Genomic DNA, 19488 nt, shown 5'->3' with positions numbered 1-19488 from the left:
TCACTCTGAAGCCAATCCAAACATTTTTTCAGTTTCTTAGAGATTTTAATTGGGTCTGTTTTATAATTAACATATAGTACCCTTGATATTTTACTTCTCATCTCTACTGGCTTCTACACAAAGCAGAATTTAAAGTCCTTTAAAAAGAAACCTAAAAACACATCTCCTTATCTTCCATCAGTACCAGGTTCCTCCCAAATAAATCCTAAAGCCTTCATTTTAAAAAAGTAAACCCAGCCAGTCAATTTTCAGTTTTTGACCATAGTGGGGAGAATTATTTCCTCCTTCCCACTGGATGTGGGGTCCCAGACTGACATGATTCTTATTGGAGATTCTTGACTATGTGGGTAATTGAACTGGGGATATTCCCAGACAAACTCTCTTCTATGAAACAGGATAGAATTACAGTCTGGGGAAATGTAAATGCAGATCATCATTCCAGAGAGATTTCCCTTGGCTGAAAGTGTAGATGTGATTAGACATTCAACAGTTTCTTTTCTTAAAACTAATACTGTTTACCTCCATGTGGGTGGGCTTACAACCAAATCTAAAACTTGAAATTGTTTTGTCATTAAATGTTGACTGTCAGAGGCTCTGTCTACATGAAGCCAAAACAGCCAGATGGAAAATGAAAAGGAACATCCATCATTTAAACATTTCTTTCCCAGTGCCAAGCATGTAGATACTTGGAAACAACGTCATGGTTGACCGAATGTTTTACTTTTAATCTAGATATTTTGGCATTGTGTACCTCAGCATGCAATTTCCCTTCTTATATAAAATTTCCATGACTGAACAATGGTAAATACAGTTTAAAAAAATAATTCACTAAATGTAATATATGTATGTGTGTGTATTAAATTATTCACAAATATAAATCATTATGTTTAGTACTACAGAGGATATCATGTTGAATGACCATACTTGAAAACAAAAAGTAATCACACACATGCACAAGTAACTACAATTATTGGCCTACTGTGACTTTGAATGTATATACATATTTACATAGGGCAACTGTAGAGGAGAACAGCTGATATGTTAGAGCAGAGACAGAGCAGAGCCCTGGAGAGACCTCATAGAGAAGTAAATTATTTTTAGAAATTAAAAGCTACCAGGACATCTAAATAAGAATATATAAAGATGAATGGCATTGAAGGTATGAAATGTATGAACAGGGGTTAGCAAATACTGCCATTGACCAAACCTGGACTGCTGTATATTCTGTAAACACAGTATTTGGGAACACAGCCACACTCATTTGCTTACTTATTGTTCACTTATTGCCTATGGTTACCTTAGCACTACCTCACGGACCTTAAAGTCACAAGTGTTTACTATATGGTCCTTTAAAAACAAGAGCTTGCCACCCCTCACCCCCACTGGTACATAATCTATTTAGAGAAGTAGGGCAGAACACAGTGTGATGATCGCATAACATGCATGCTGCTGCTGGTGCTTTTAAGTACAAAGCATTTATTGAATAAATACGACTGGAAAGGCATTTCCAATCAGATTGTTCAGGACGAAGACGTCAGAATAAAGAGTAAATATTACCTACTACAAAGAGAATAGTAGCAAGATTAGGCATCCACTTTGGACACAAAATCAGTTTCAAAATATGGAATTGTTAGAAGACTAAAAGACAGTGGAGGTATTTTGGTAAGTGTTTCAGTATCTCATTAGCTTAACTTTAACCCTATTTAATCAAAATTTGATACCAATGACTTTAAAATTCAAAGTAATTATGATATAAATGACTCCTTAATTTATTCATTTTGCAAAACCAAATGCTAATGCTTTAGATGTTAATATAACTTATTGTCTAAGAATGATGGTCCTAGGGTCTGACTGCCTGAGATTTAAATTACTATTTAACTGAGACATAAATGTGTTTTACTTCAAAATAGATTTCAAGTAAATATTTTCCCATTTACCAATTCAGTTCAACAATGCTTTGGGGGCTAAAGAACTGCTTGTTCTGCAGAGAGTATATGGAGTTCTATATCTCTAAGGCCTATATATTTTATCCAGCACGAAATTTAAAGGAAAACCAAGGGAACAAAGTGGTGCCTGAAAATAGACATGGTACATTTTCTTCTGCCTGTTCACACCATCCTCTTAGCACAAGCTATGTCTTTCTCATATGTGACCTTCACAAAATATGAAACAGGATAAACTTAAAGTGGTAGGGAAAGATATATAAGATATAAATAAAATTTTGTTATTCATACTAAGGCATAGTACAGCTTAAGACCTGATGTTTTATTATGTAATGTTGTTCTTTTTACCTACTTTAAAAATGTATACATACACACACAAAAAACACAGATTTAGACTATAATGGTAAGTAAGCCAAAACATAAACTCCAGAATTTTAGCTATTGTGGGAAATACTTTTGTATTCCATGCTGAAAAAAACACAATATAACACATTCATAATACTAGTTAGTTATATCACATGGTATCTACTCACTAACCAAAGTTGCATTTAAGAAGAACGGACATACTTATAGAAAATTATGTTGCAATCCTAAAATTTACCTCAAAACATGTATTCAGATTACTCTGATGCTCTTTTAATAGAACAACTTGCAATAGTGAGATTATCACAATTCTGTAATATTGGAATATAAGGATAAATGCACTTATAAGTATAATATATTGATATAAGTGCTTGCATAATATTTTCAGAATAACAATTGTAAGCTTGTACACTAATTTGGTATTTGTTCTTATTGTATTGCTTTGTTGTTGTCTGGCTGCTAAAACAATGAGTTAAACAAGTTCTTTTCTGTCTCTCATAATGTTCTGAGTCTTCACAGTGCAATTCTGTTATGGTAGAATATAGATGGGTGAGAACAGAACTCCTTTGTCTTGCTGCTGATTTCCTAGGCTCCACACACTACTCATCAATTTTCAGTTGCATTCTATGGTAATTGATTAGGGTCTGAGGTTTTTAGAATATAGGTTTGTTTCCTGGAAAGATAGCAAATACAAACATAGGACTTGAAGTGTATGGTGGAAGTTAGTCTTTTCCCCAAATAGCTGGTCTACCTCATTTAGTCCACAAAGTGGGAAGAAAACTGGCTCCAGAGAGGAAGAAAGGAAAGAGAACTGAGATGCTATTATCCAAGGCTGGGCCTCAAAATGAGGATGTCCACCCCTTTGATAAACAGTACATTTTTAAGAGATGATTGAGAATATGAGGATTGGTGTCCCATGTGTTTCTCATGGGAGTACATTTGTAAATAAGTCCATTTGAATGAATTACATAGATCCTACAATTTTTGTCTGTTTTGTTCATAACTCTATCACCTCTACTTGGAACAGTCCCTGACATATAGTAGATACTGAATATGAATACCTTTAAGACTGATTTCTACCTTTTAATTTAACATGGATTCCCCCATGACATCTGTGTTCTAATTAAAGGAAAATAGAAGGTCTATTTGCTTCCAAGATAAGAATCTCCAGTCTCTACACTTCTGGTCATTTTTCTTGGTCATAACTTAGTCACATAGTTATTTTCCTAGAAAAGTGTACAATGCATTATTTATTCTGTATACCATGAGATAAACTAAAACTTGAAGGTTGTAATATTAATGAAAAAAAGGAAAATCCACATGGGGGAGCAATTAATCTCTGCCGCAACGATTTTGTATTGAAAAATTCAGCTGTAAAACCAGTACTAATCCTATTTTTCTTATGGAGTGGTCACTATGAGATTATGGACATGGTTCTTTCATGTGTTATGTGTTTGATGAAACAATGTTATTTCTATTTAATGATAAAATATTCAAATAAGTAAATGTAATTTTTTGTGAGTGCTATTTTTCATTCTTTTGTACATCATTCAGAGATACAATACTCTTCTAAGAAAGATTTTATATTACTTAAACACAAAACAATAATCGTGTCTTTTTTGATTATTGTACTGTGTCATCATAACATTTATATTTGTGGAAATGAGTGTCTTTGACATAATATATTTTAAACAGTAGAATCTTAAATTACCCTAGTTTTTCCTTAAATAAACCTCTCATATAATTCACATTTTGAAGGAAATTGATCAAATTCCATATAATATAAATGATTAAAAGGGAGAGAATAGTGAATATAAAATGTTTCATTTAAGAATTAAGGAATACCTGATTATATATAAAAGTGTAAAGAAGATAGTCTGAAAGGAAGGTAAGGGCTGTTTGTCAGAGCTTTTCTGCAGTGTAGAAAAACATGCTTTTGTAGAAACTTTTAATTATGTACACATATAAAAATCATTTTCTTTTCTTATAAAGATTCATTTTTCCTGTAATTAAAAGAACTAAAAAGAAGTATTTCTATGTAATCAATTTAACCACTGAGTCTAGTAACTTTAAATGGAGTCAACTCAAATACTCATACAAAATACCTAATAACTAACTAATTCTGCGGCTGTGAGAAGATCAAATAGCAATTAGAATTTAATGCAACCAATTTCATGAACAACACTTTAAAGTCTCACAATTTGAGTTTTACTATGCTAAACTTTAATATATTCCATTAACAAAAGGTGATAAAATATAATGCTGATTTGTGGGATTCTGGCAGTTTTATAGAATTTAGAGCAAAATACACTGGGGATACAAATGGGAACAGAAAAGGGAATTTGAAGAACACAGCTGAGCAGGCAGTGAAAAATATGTAAGAAAGGAAACCACCTAGTTAAATAATAGTGAATAATGGGACTGTCAATACTGTCTAGTTTTTTTTACAAATTCCTCTCTACATTAGGTTTTTTACTCCAGAATTTTAATTGATCTATATTTTTACAATAATTGAAGACATTTTTAAAAGATCGCACTACTCATATTTTAAAATCACATTCAAATCGGTCTCCTGCCTGAGTCCAGTTTACCGAAAAATGGAATTTTCTAAGTTATTGTTTTTTACACATGTGTGAAAAAATACCTTTGCAAAGAAAAAAAGAAAAAGTATTACTATATTAAGAAGGGACTGTGTTCTCAACATCACCAAGACAGTTCACATGAGGAAAGTGGACACTATTAAAATTTTTCTGAAATAGCCAGTGCCAACTGTGTTTAATACAAAAGTAACTTATGAGTCTTGAAACTTGGTTTTCTGCTTAGCAAACACCTTAGCTTAATCTTGGGGAAACACATAACTGCATTTTCATTATAATGAAATAACTTGTCCCTCAAGAAGAGTTAAATTAACTTCAATTGTTCCTTTTAATGGAAGGCTGAGCACTAATATAGATCATTGTAGTCTGTAGATTTATAGAGAAAAATAATTTCCTTCTTAAGAAATTTAGAATAGAGATTGAAATCAAACAGACTTGGGAAGAGATGAGGATGAGGAAACAACCACTCACCACCATCATGACAGGACATAGCTTTTGTACAGTGCCAAAGAGCTGCGAAATATATTCACCTTCACTCTCTCATTTGGGAAGTTAATAGGAGTTTTTGTTTGTTTTGCTTTGTTTTTCCTATTTTGATTCATTCAAGGCCTCATAGTGTGTAAGAGGCAAACAGGGACTACAACACAGGTCTCTGGGCTGCACTATTCTTCCTCCTTTTCTTTCCCCACAAATAATATATCTCTTTCACAAAAATTATTGATTTCCTATTATACACACTGGCATATATAATGAGACTTCAGTAAGCCCCCAACCTGATATGGGAGACTGCTATGTAAATGGACGGTTGGAGTACCCAGTGATAAGCACTCTGGTGGAAAACATGCTGAGCCAAGTGCTGTGGGAGCACTGAGGAGGGGGTCCTGAAATTGGCCGGGAAAGTCAGGACAGGCTTTATGGTGTGGGTAGATCTGACCTATGTCCTGAAAGAGACTTTAAATATTTTTTTTAATTTTTATTACTGAGCATCAATGGATTGCTCAGAAAGCACCCATATAGTTGACATTATGAGAAATAACTGTTTCTGTAAAGTGCAATAAGGAGATGGCAACATTCTTCCACTTCTTTCCATTGATATTTTATTGCTGCTTCCTTCCCCATTTGTGTTTCAGATTTCCCAGATTTCTTTCCTTGATTATGTTCTATGAGTTCATGAAGACCATGGCTGTCTTTTATACTAGGTTACTAGTTTCTTAATTTACTTTTTTCAAAAATGTTGCTGGTTTCTATGATCATGGAATACAGGGGTGAATATGACCAGGTCACTGTTCTAAGGGAGTGAATTGCTCCTGAAATGTAGACTGTGCTCCGCTGAACACTTCCTCTCTGCTCCAGGAGATGTGTACTGGCACGCTCGTTTACATACTCTTGAATTTGCGGTCACCCCAGTGAGATGAAATGTCTAAAATGGTAGCACTTACCTTAACAACCAGTGTCTCCACTGGGATGTCTGAAAACAGTGGAGCTAGACTGTGCTTCTCTCTCTAGATAATTATTTCTTCTTTCAGAGCCTCTAAATCTGCTTCATCTTTCATCCTTGAAGAGGCTTCCTTTCACTGCCTGCCATAGTAGCAAGAAAAGACAGATATCCTTTTGAACTAAACAAATTCAGTAATTCAATTCCAAGCTCTTTATCCTGAAGAAAAATTAAAGTTTAAACTACAGTATATCTTTACTATGAAAAACAAAATGTGTGCTAATAACATAAGATATGGTAAAAAATGAACCAAGTCAAGAAAGAATTGGGATATAAAAGTCGGCTCTATATCAATTCAATTTTGCACATTTGCAAATACAGGATTCAGCTTGCTGAACTCAATGGAAAGAAGAGAGTAAAAGATGATTAAAAGACTGAGCAGTTCTCAAAATAATTTTAAATAGAATTAATTATGAGTAAAAAAAGCATTTATCATATCTTCTGAACTCAAATACACTCAATAAATTGAAGACTTGAAGATTATTCTAAATCTTTACCATGATTGAATGAGGCTGCAGAGAAGGAATGAGTGGCGGTAGGATTGGAAACAAAATCCAGTGGGGAGGGCAGTGCGATAGTAACACACCATTTTCTAAACTGTTAAGGTGGAGGACATTGTTAATGACTATTAATATATAAATATTAATTCTATAATTAAGAACTCTGTATTCAAACATACACACTCTTATTAGAGAACCTTACTTTAAATTTTATCAGCTAACAGTTTAGTGGTATTTTTAACTAAGTACTTCCTAGAATAGAACAAAGGAAGAGGGTGTAAGAATTGGAAATAAAGCATATCTGGGTATCAGTGTTCTCCAGAAAAGACCACCAAGAATACACTTGTAGTTGAACAACTTGTGTTGATTACCAATTGCAAGGAGGGAGGACACACACCATGTGTAAGTAACCAGGGATGTCTTAGCAAGAGGGTGTAAGGAGAGACTTATTATTGGATATGAGCTGAGTACAGTGCTTTGGGGGAGGGTCTAGGAAAGGGGAGGCTTTTTCCTTGATTAGATATTGTTTTAGTCTATTTGGGCTGCTATAACAAATTTCTATAAACTGTGTGGCTTATAAACAATAGGAATTTATTTCTCACAGTTCTGGAAACTAGAAGTCTGAGATTAGGGTGCCAGCAGGTCAGGGTCTGGTGTGGACCCTCTCCCTGGTAACTGACAGCCGTTTTCTCAATGTGTTCTCACATTGCAGAAAAAGTCATAGAACTTTCTGTGGTCCCTTTTGTAAGGGTACCAATCCAGTCATGAAGGATCCACCTTCATGTTTTAATCACCTCCCAAACGCTCCTCCTTCTATAACCATCACATTGAGAGTTAATGGTTCAATTTATGAATTCTGGAGGATGCAAACATTCAGTCCATTCCATGCTATTCCCTTGATACACAGAGCTATTTTTTCTTTCCTCAAGGTTATATTAAACTATGTCTTGGAGCAAACTCTCATATAGAGGCATTTATTAATCAGATGTTCTTTAGCTAGAAACACAAAAACAGTGAAGCAATCTATTCCAGAGTTGCTGTGAAGTACCAACTCTTTGTTCTTTAGAGGTTCTCATCACATTTTATGAAAAACCCACATCTGACTGACATAACAATGACCCAGAGCCTCTCCCCCATATATTCAGCATCAGAAATCAGAAATGCTACTAAATAACTAGTTCATTAAAGGCCTATTTGAAAACCATGACTTCAGAGTCACCCCTTACAAGAATGGGTGCAGGCCTTTCTGGGCTTTAAAGCCATATGCATAAATCATGGACAGTATCTCTATGTATTTTATCTACATTATTTTCTTGATACCTTTACTTTCTCTGAAGAGCATATTCATTCTACTAAATAGCAAAGTTGCTAATTTTATCAATAAAACCATTTTTTTCATTGCATGCTAAATAATAAAACCTTATTTGTTTATTGAGATATAAATAAATGAAGGGCTTGTAGTATTGTTTCTAGGGTGCTCTGCCTTTATGATCTATTACCAGCTGTTGACCTGAAGTGCTGATTCTCAATTAGGGCAATTGATTGCTTCTTGTCTAAATACTGCATACATAGTTCCTAAAGAATGAGCTTTTAGATTGATAATAAAATGAATTTAAAAAAAAAGAATGAACTTTAGCTCACAAGCCTAAAGTATTTTAAAGTAAATTATAGGCATTTAACAACACCAACATCTCCTCATTATTCTGTTACATGCCAACCAACTATTAATATTCTTTGTGGGAATATTTTCCTCTGTCTACTATTGACCAAGTAGTGTTGACTCACTGGCTAAGATCTGCTTGGAAAGAACAGGAAGAATGTAGCTTCAGAACAAAATCTGAGATGGATGCTGATGACACTAACCAATGGGTGATGACAGCTACACTTCTTACAGCTGATTGGCTAATTATTTTTTGAAAAGTGATCAGAGCAGTGCCTCTCCACTGCTCTTCTAACCAACTAGAGTGAAAGTATTCAATAACATAAATTTATCTTCACTCTTAATTACTCCTTGAAGAACATATAATTGAAGGTTAATAGGATTACATTTCTAGTTGATTAATTTTCTTCAAGTATTAATATATTTGGTATTATATCATGAATATATCAATGAGCAAGCTACAGTTTTATTAAACTTATTATCACTTAAAAATTCTATGGTTAAAATGTGTATTCACACATAATATGCATATGAATCTCTAAAACTCCATATATCTGCTGTAATCCCTGGTAATTCAATGTTGCATATTCAGCCTCACAGGAATAGCAATGTTTTGAAATATGCAGATTAAAAAAAAATTCTCTGAGAATTTCACAATGTTTCTTTTCTGATCCAGATAGATATTTTGCAAATGGATATTCTCTCATTACCAGATTGCAATTTCCAAAATGACTTATAGATCATTAACTCTAAAAAGGATGATCATAATCATGGTCTTACAATTTTCAGCTATATTGTAAAGCATGCATCCTGAAGTCTTTTGAAATGCTGGTTATTCTATAAGAAATAAAGAGAAGGCCAAGGCCAGAATTATGCACAGAATTCCCATTCTGATGGCCCTAGTCTTTTAAAATTCTCTTTACATTGTTCCAGAGAAAAGAGGAAAATGTCAATTATTGCTGGCATTCTAAATTTCTGAGGTCTGAACACTTCCTTATAGTTTTTCATGGAAGTGTATGTGTTGTTGGAGATAACATGCTAATAATAAAACACAGACGTTTGTAATGATTTGCTTTGAGAACAGTAGAGTAGTGGCTCTGTAATACTATCCTTCTGACATTGTTAATTCAGTTATTCCTTTAGGAGCTGGAGAATATAAAATAGAGGAGTTAAGGAAGCTCCTCTAGATATTATTGCTTTGTTTTTGGGTTGTTCTATGCAAGATGTGGGTAAGAGTCCCTGTGTTGTTTACTTGTTTTAGTGTCACTATCTGGATTCTCTGAGTGGGAGGTTTTAGTGATTTTTCTCAAATATTTCTAACAGCCTAAGCTGACTAGTGAATAATTGTGTTCAAGAAGACAAAAAGTATGATAACTTTTTGAAAACTCAGAGATTACTAAGCATCAGTGAAAGGGGAGTGTATATATCACTATCTCCTTTCCTATAGAAAACATAATCATGTAATGCCATGTGTTATTTATGATCTAGGGAATGAGATATAAGAAGACAGTAGTCACCCTCATGACACTAAGGCTATATTGTACAGTAGTTGTTATTTTAACCTTTTCATTATTGATTTGATTGACTTTTCAATGCCTGGTGTTCCTTTTTATATGTAAGTAATCCAGAGAAAAGTAAATTTAGAATGTGAAAAGGTCAATATCATACTGCACTTATTTTTGCTATATTGCCCATTTAAAGGTACAATTTTAACCTGAAAACTGAAATGTTATTAAACTATTTCTATAACAAAGAAAGCAAAAAAAAGGAAAAATGTTATACAATGATTCCACTTCTTTGACTATGCAGAAATAGAATTTTGTAACTCCCTCAAAAAGATTTAAGTAAAAAACACAAATAGCATCAATGGACACTCCTAAAGACTACCTATGCATCATAATCAAAAAAGGAAAGAAAAAAAATTATATATAGTCAAATTAAGTTTTGAATTCTTTGGGTACTTTTTGATGAAATGAGTTCATTTTAATCCATCATATTAATATGCATTAAATACTAATTTTAATATTTTTCCATAAGTGAAAAGTTATTTTTCATTTTGATTTATATTTAATAAATTAAATTCAGTCTTAGCTGAGATATATATAATTAACATCACCAAGAATAAATTATTTATTTCTATTCACTTCGTTTTTTTAACATATGCAGGAATGGAAGAAATCAAACAATGGAATTTGATAATATGCTCATTACTTAATTTCTGCTCAGATCAGTCCATTTTCCCAATCGTCACCTCAGTCCCAGAGCTTTTACTTTACATCAACCAAGAGTTTTGCATAGTGCACTAAACTGTAATTATTTGTGGATTCTGCAATTGTGAATTCTATTTGCTAAATTCCCCTATTTGGTTATTTGTAAACCAGTCAATGCTTGTGGTACTTTCATGTCATTCATAGACATGCATAGAATGGTGAAAACTTCCAGTTACCCTGCCACACGTCCCCAGCTGAGGTCAAACATGACAAGGCTATGCCTTCTTGTTTCATATCTCAAAAATGTCTCCTTCAAGATCTATTCAGCACCATATTTTTTGGCATTTTTGTGTGCTTTGTGTGTGTGTTTGCGGTTTTGCTAATACCAATGGCTTTCAAGTGTAGTAGTAAAGTGCCGCTCATTGTTCCTAAGCCCAAGAAGGCTGTGCAGTGCCTTATGAAAATACGTGTGTTGGATAAGCTTCTATCAGGCATGAGTTACAGTGCTGGTGGCCATAGGACCAGTGTTTGAATCAACTGTATATATTAAATAAATTCTATATTTAAACAGAAACTAATATAAAATAAGGTTATGTACTGATCAGTTGATGAAAATATTATAAGGGTATGTACTGATAAATTGATGAAAATATTGTGACCAGAGCTCTCAGTAACCTAACCCTGTATTTCCCCTAGGAGAAATGATTCAGCATTAGCTAATTTATTACTTATGTGAATTAATAGAACTACAATGAACAACATGAATTAGCTATACTTACTGACTTTCAACGAATCCTTACTTAAGTTTTTCTGTAGATGACATTCAGTGGATATTTCTACCATTAGTTTCATGAAAAAAAGTGGCAATTAAGGAAGCAGATCTTTGAGAGTTTTAATTATATTTCTAAGGTTGAATCAATGGTAAAGTTGTAAGTTAAACCTGCCATATTCTCAATTAGTTGATTTTAACCTTTGAGTCATTTCTAATTTCTTCCTCTATTTCATCTTACACATTCTGGTAGTCATAAAGTCCTGGTGTTTTATGGCTTTACTACATTCAATTTCACCCTTTAATTTCAATCTTTTCAATCATTTCTCACTTGAATTATTACAACTATATACTAACAAGTTTCCAAATGTATAGCCTGTTGAAATCATTAAGTCAGGAAGCCATTGGACTGAAGTGGCTCTGACGCCTTGACAGACCACAGCAAACCAAATTCTAAGCCAGAGTCAATGCACTCAAATCTAAGAAAATGAAATTTAGGAACAACTAATGACAAATAGCCAACTAAGCTTTCCCAAATATGGAAACTGCTTAAGCTACAGACAATTGAATATTTTTCTTGTTTTGTTTCCATGTCTTCTTTATACAAACCTCTTCCCTGGCTCCTGTCTTTGGAGGGCTACTAACCACCTTTAGTTTGGTGCTGTCTGATTCAAATCGATCTATGCTCAATAAACTCTGAAATTTTTTATTTTCTTCAGCTTAGCTTTCAACAACTCCTTTCCATTTAAATCCTTTCCTTACAGAGCCTGCAGAAGAATCTATCTTGAATACACATCTGACAATTTCACTCTTGCTAGAATTCCAACTTCCTCTAGGTAAATTCAAGGGCTATAACAGTTGTTTTCTTCTTGATCTTGTTTGCTTGCTTCTCTCTTTATCACTTACATCAAATTTATGATTCAATAATATAATATTGTTTTAAATTTCCCACACACACCTTTTTGACTCTTATGTTAATACTTTGCTTTGTCCTGTTCACCTTCTTTCATGATTTTCCTATTCTGCCTCCACTTTATACGGTCATCAGTTCTTCCAGGAAGTTTTCCTTAGATGTATTTCTTGGTGCCTCCAGATACAATACAAATTGTGTTAGAAACATTTCATTCATATTTTTGTTTTCAAATTTCTATCACTGCATCTGTTTATATAAGACAATGTGAGTTTGCTTCTTCACTGGGTGTCTTACTTATTTTTTTGTCCTCAGAACCTCCTGTGTGCAACATGTATATTCTCAGTATTATGTCAGTGATTCTTAAACGATTACTAAACTTAACAAGGGTCAAATACAGCTGAAGAATTTATTTTGAGAAATCTATATTCATTAAGATCTACCTCCAAAGTTGCTAATTAGTCTTGCCTGTGTAGGCCTTTTCTCAATTATTCCAAGTCATTTTGATGAAGATAGCTCATGGACCCCACCATCCTTCTAATAAGTAACCTGATCTGAAGATAAATTCATATAGTAATAACTGTATCAAATTATATTCTGGATATTTAGTATCATATATAAATGTTGTAATAATAATAATGAGGTCACATACTTTTGTACAGCATTGAGAAAGTTAAAGGTTTAGGTTGAGTATGCAATGGCACTATAGTTTTTTGTTATTGTTCTAGATTATTACTCTAGGTAGAAAGTAGTACTACAGTGGCCTACTTTGTATATCTTTATTTGGCCCCAAACAATAGCAAAGATGGGAAGAGCTTGTAAAAATGTACCTTTGTTAATAGACTTGAAGCATTTATTTTAAAGAAAGAAAAAATTTTATGAAACACATGTGTGAAATCACATGCAGCAGAAATCTTAACTTAGAATATCTTTAAAGACAGTTTAACAGTTTAACAGTTTTCCTGGAGACTACATTATTTTAACAGGTGTCAGGAAATTAAACCTCATTTTTAACATACACTTATCACATTGAAACTGCCTTTTTTTATTTCCATGGTTTTATGACCAGAGAAGATAGAAACCTGCTGTTACTGTGAGTATATGCTAAACCCCCACTTCAGAAAAGGACTATTATACTGTTACTCATATTATTAATCTCCAAACGAAATTAAATAAACTTTATAATCAAAATCATTTTGACATTCTCCTGGTAATCTATCCACAAAATAATTTATACTGCCTTGTTAGTTTGCAAATATGGATGCTTTTTACTTTACAGATTATTTCTCTCTAGAAAAGAAGAACCTGTAACCTGGGAACTGGTAAATTTTGCTAGTTATTTGCAAGGCTGAGTCGAGGCTATTATCATTCTCTGAGATTAATTTGTCTAAACAACAGCTTGCCTTTAGTTCCAGTTATGCATGATCGTCATAGCAGTTGCTGACCTCTAAAAAGTGGAAAATAAATAACAGAGTGGAAGACAAAAGATATATTTTAGGCTACCATTATCTCATCTTAGCAAAGCAGATAGGCTGTCAAATGGATAATTCACGGTGCTTTCATAGATTAGAAGCAAAGCACGCAGATTGCCAAAACAAAGGTAACAGCTGAACAATGGATCTCGTTAGCCCGTTGCATTTTCACCGAGAAATAACCTTACTGAGAATGTATATTTCTTAGTTCAGAAACAACAGCTATCATTTTGGTTTAATAAATTAACTGAGAACCCAAAGGACTCGAACTAATCCTCTGGAGCTATATGAAAGAACAGTATATATACAAAAACATGTTTTCTTCTATAGCTGATTGAAATGATATTTTCTTAATAGTGTTAAATGAAATGCTCCATTTAGTACCAGTAAGGTACTAAAGAAAGATCCACTGATGTGTATTAGGAACATATACAAACATTGCTGTTTAAAGACTATAAATAATTCAAACTGGGCCAACTTCAGGATGTTTAAAGAGACAGTTTATGATATTAAGATTTTAGACATAGACGAAAATACCAAATTCTACTGTTCAATAAGTATTATACTTACCTGAATAATTAATTATCTTTTGGAAATGTTCAACAATTCCTAATAAATCGCACCGAAGAACTGTGTGTCTGAGTGTGTGTGTGTGTGTGTGTGTGTGTGTGTGTGTGTGTGTGTGTGTGTTTGCAGGTTTAAAGAAAACTCAGTAGAGAAAAAGAATGAGTTAAAATTGTGTTAATACCTAGCAGATTTCTATTGGGTTGACTGAAAGTCTCCGGCAGCTGCTGCAGAGGTGACTTCCTAAGCTTTTGTCAGGTTCCCTCAACTTGTCCTGGGTGTGTATGATTTTAGAAACAATAGTCTCCATAATTTAAAGTAAAATACAGAAAATAGGGAAAATATATTATTTTCCTAGTATTCTTCTTTTTAGATATGTTTATTTCACAATTTCAATACCATTATGATTTTACTTCTGAACATTTCACAACATTTATTATTTCCATTTCTATTCAGAGTAAAATATTTTAAAGGTTTTCTTGGGTCAAAATATTGATGGCTGTTGTACTAGAAGAGTAACAATAATTGTCACGAGAAGCTGACTTGTCATACAGGGTGTCAAAATCCCCAGATGCTCTGTTTCAAATTGCACATATGGATCACTCTTCTTCTCCCTTCTTTTTGGAGGGAGGAAAAATAATGCCATCTCTCATTTCTAATAGAAGTGTAATGAGAAATGTTACTGATGGAAGTGGGCTGTGTATAAAAAGGGTGCAGAGAACGCATTGAGAACCATGGATTTTGGCAATGACGGAGAGAACATTCTCCCAGTTACATACCTCAGTGCAGGGCAATAGCAGGCTACAAACCTGTAGCAGATGGCCCCTGTGACTGGCAAGCACAGTAGACAAGGCCTGGTGAGGAACTGATAGCTCTATAGGAGGATCTCATCTATCTGCGCCTGAAGTTACAGGAGTAATCTCCATCTCAACAACACTGCTTTAATTTAGCTGTGTGTAACCGTAAAACTTGGTGTGGTTTCTTAGATACAGCATTAGTTAATAAACTCATTTCCAGGAAATACATAGTTTATTCAGTAACTCACAATCTCTTACTACCATATAGCAGCAAGCAAGCTTGTATAGGGAAAATAGATCCCAGAAGAATGGATTGTATATGATATTAGTGTGTAACGGATAAAAGTGAGTCCAAGGAAAGATCCCTAAACTACTAACTTAGTGATCACTAAGAGAAATAAAGGTTTCTGTGTGAGGGATAGAGGAAACTTCATACTAACACACTTTTCTCTGATGTTGTTATTACAGAGTATCTGCCTTTATTTCTGTAACAGTTGCTGAAGAACAGAAACTTTTGGATTTTGTCCAATCAAGGACAATTTAAATTTTAGCTACATTTTAACTGGAAAATATAGTTTAAATTATACCACAGAAAAACTATACTCTGAATTTATGCATGATCATGGACTAAAGTAATTCAGTTGTTCTTTTCATGTAGTTTATTCTTCCAGTGCTTCTGAAATCAGTTTACAAGCCACATGAGCAACATAGAACATATGATGCTGAAACACCAAGAAATGTATAAGTTTAAAAAGAAAACTGTTTCATAAGGAATTTTCACACTGTGAGTTCACTGCTGAGTTCCAGCCCAATTTTTTAGCAGAGTTTTCAGTACTCTAAGTGATATGATTGTGTACTGACTGTGACATCATTTTATCTTAGCTCTTTTTCCCCAGGCTTTAAGATGGCACCTTTGCATCCAAGTCAGAATTTTCCAGCTCTAGTCACCTCCTGCTCCCACCTTACTCATTCTTCTTTCCCTAACAGAGGAAAACAATTATAAATATAAATTTAAAATAATTGAGTAAATCTCATCTACAGTGTAAACTTATATTACTAGTTGCTATAATACTAAATAGATTTACTTTTACTATAATTGATAAAATAATACCATGTGTCTAACACTGTAGTAAGTCCTTAATACACCGTGTTCCCTTTAATGATTAAAAACAACATTTTAAGGCAGGTACAGAAAAAAAATCCACTTATTTATTAGGTGCTTCCAGAAGCTAAGGGTAATTGCTCAGATTCACACAGGGCAAAGAAGTCTGAATTAAATATCCATACCTGGACATACACTCAGGATGCCCTATAGTCATCATCATCACCATTTAGTATAATTTCCGCTTGTACAATTGTATTTTTCCCATTGAATTTAATTGTATTCTGATATTTTAAAAATGTGAACTGCAATGAATAAAGCTGAATTTAGCATGTGTGTTACCATGCTGTGTTGCTTTAACATCTTTAGACACAGTTTCAGGGACCCTTGAGGCAGAATTTAATGAACTGTATTTGCTGCCTGAAGTCTAAGGTAATATCCAGGGTTCCATCCGTTCATCTAGTAGGATCCTCAACCTATGCATGATTTCTTTCTTGGGGAGCTTAATGTGGTCTGAAATATATTTAAGTAGATGTGGAAAACATGCCATTTTCTGACATGTCAGGAAACCACCCAGTGCTTTCAGGATGAAATTCAAATATTCTTATCCAAGCACACAAGAACCTTCACCGCTGAGTTCCAGTCCAATTTTTTAGCCTTATTAACACAGCACCACCATCCCCATTCTATCATAAATTCATGTGTGTCTACTTGTTATTTCTCAATATACAGTTTTCATCTGTACCTTTCCATGTTTTCCTCAGTGTGAAATGTTCTTTAATGGCTTTGTGCAGTCCTCATTTACGATCTGCTATCTAAAGGCACTTATTCTGTAGAATGTTTTGAGACCTATTAGCGAGAATTTATTTTACCTTTTCCTTCTTTTCTGCTACACATTATTAGAAGCAATAGTGTTGTCATTATTACATTGCAATTTGTTTGTTTGCTTCTTTTCCCATATGCATTTCTTCTCATTAGGTTGTGGTTTTCTTTGAGTAAAAATAAATCCAGATATTTGATATTCAATAATGCTTACTTAGTTGAATGTGAAACCAGTCATTTCCTTATAATCTCTCACCTACCAATTTTAAAATCAATGTGCAAAAATTGTTTCCCATTCATTTGTAAATGACACCTTTAAACATCTTCATCTTAAGGTTTGACTTACTTGTGGTAATTAATTTCATGAATTGTAATGTCTTTATTTAATAGTTATAATAGCCATGATTTAGTGATTAAAAAGGGATTATTAAGGGCTCAGAATTTGTCATTTATTGTCTATGTGTCTCAGTTTTTTAATCTTTAAAATAGGGATAATAATTATTAATTGTTACATCTCTTTCATAGGTTTATCTGGGAGGTTAAATAATATATGTAAAGAACTTGTCATAGTATCTGTTATGTCTTAAGCACTACAAAATAGCAGGCAATGTAAACCCTGGGAGTACAGGAATTTTTCACGGTTGCAACCTCAATGCCCTATTATGGTTCCAGTCATAGAGTTATGGTCCAATATATATACTTTATTGAAAGAATGGATTAATTTCAAATATATTATTCCTCCCTAATGTTGTTATGAAAAAAAATCACATTGAACTTCATTTTTTCAAATTGAAGTATTGTTGATATACAATCTTATATTGATTTCAAGTATACAACACAGTAGTTACTCATATTATTAAATCCTCACCCCCAGTGGTTCAGTCAGTATCTGACATTGAAATTCATTTTAAATGTTAAGTAGGAATTACCCACTTAGGAAAAGGAGAAGGAGCAAAGTGAATTCCAATAAAAGAAATATGATTTCAAATAGAACTTATGAAAGGTTCATATTATACAAAGGTCAGATTCACAATTGTGAATGCTTATAATCATCAGTAGCAGTTATAATCAGTAATATCAGGTATCAAATTAATGGGATGAAGAAGCAAGGATATAATATTTAAAGTTGTAAAAAGTATGTGTATATATATATGTGTGTGTGTGTGTATATTATATATATATATATATATATATATATATAAAACGTTATTTAGGAGCCATAGTGTAGAGCTCTATATATGATACAATCATCATTTTTAGTGATCCATTGATTATTAATGGATGTGAAAGTCCAACAAGAGGCAGATTTAGGAGTGAACTCTGTGCATATATTTACCAAAGTAGGTAATACTGGGGAAGAGTCAATTTGTATGATAAATAATGATCACAGATTTATACAGTGAGTTAGAGACCTCTGTATAAGGCAATCAAGTAAATATCTCCAACAATCAATTGTAGATATCATTCTTGAGATCGGGAAGAGGTTCAGTCTGAAGAAGTGGATTAGAAATTCATCACATATAGATGCAAAATTAAGTCATGAAAGTTAATTCCAAGAAAATGAACAGAATGAGAAGAAAGGAAATAATAAAAAAAATAACAAAAATGTATACTTTAAAGTGTGAGATCAAAAGGTAGAGTGTGTTGTCTCAAGAGCAATGGGAAGTAAGAGATTGATCAATATAAGCCAAAGTCACAAGGGAATAAAAATGACTGTGTTTTTTGACAATATTGTAAATATATTTTTAAAATACATTGGAGTAGGAAATGTAAAATCTCAGTTACATTGGGTTAAGTGAATTGGAGGTAGTAAAATAGAAATAATAATAAGATAGAAATTTCCTGAGGGAAATTACCTCATATAGCTTGTTTCTTTGTGATGTAGGATATGTTAATCTGCTTATTCTCCATTACATAAAAGAGAAAAAACTGAGCATCAAGACTATTTGATAATGGAAAGTGTTCATACTACACTTTTTGAACTGATAGTAGAAATTAAAAGCTGTATTCTCATGTTATATACCATAAACAAAGTGCCTGGTTAATGATTCTGAAGTATAGACATTTCATCAACATGTCATTAGAAACAGAGATAAAATGGATATTTGGGTACTACCTTCATTCTTTATTTACTACCTTTATTTAGAGTTACCAGAAAGAGAACATGTATTTCTAATTTTCACCAAAAAAAAAAACCCCACACACTGTAATGAAGAAGATGGCTGTTGTTGTTTTTCACAGGTTTAACTGAATCAGAAAAAGAATTTATATTTTCTATTAAAAG

General features: G+C 33.1%; 1 long non-coding RNA gene across 1 annotated transcript in view; it reads left to right on the top strand.

Annotated features, from left to right (window-relative positions):
• The first annotated feature begins 1447 nt into the window (after positions 1-1447).
• LOC130681401 (uncharacterized) overlaps positions 1448-19488 on the top strand; it is a 72116-nt gene continuing 54075 nt past the window's right edge. The window contains exon 1 of the long non-coding RNA XR_008994527.1: positions 1448-1662. This is a non-coding gene — a long non-coding RNA (uncharacterized LOC130681401). The remainder of the gene's footprint in view (positions 1663-19488) is intronic.

This window comes from Manis pentadactyla, chromosome 17 (genome assembly GCF_030020395.1).
Source record: "Manis pentadactyla isolate mManPen7 chromosome 17, mManPen7.hap1, whole genome shotgun sequence".
NCBI classification, from domain to species: Eukaryota; Metazoa; Chordata; class Mammalia; order Pholidota; family Manidae; genus Manis; species Manis pentadactyla.
The sequence above is the reverse complement of the archived record's forward strand: the minus strand, read 5'-3'. Positions and strand labels throughout refer to the sequence as shown.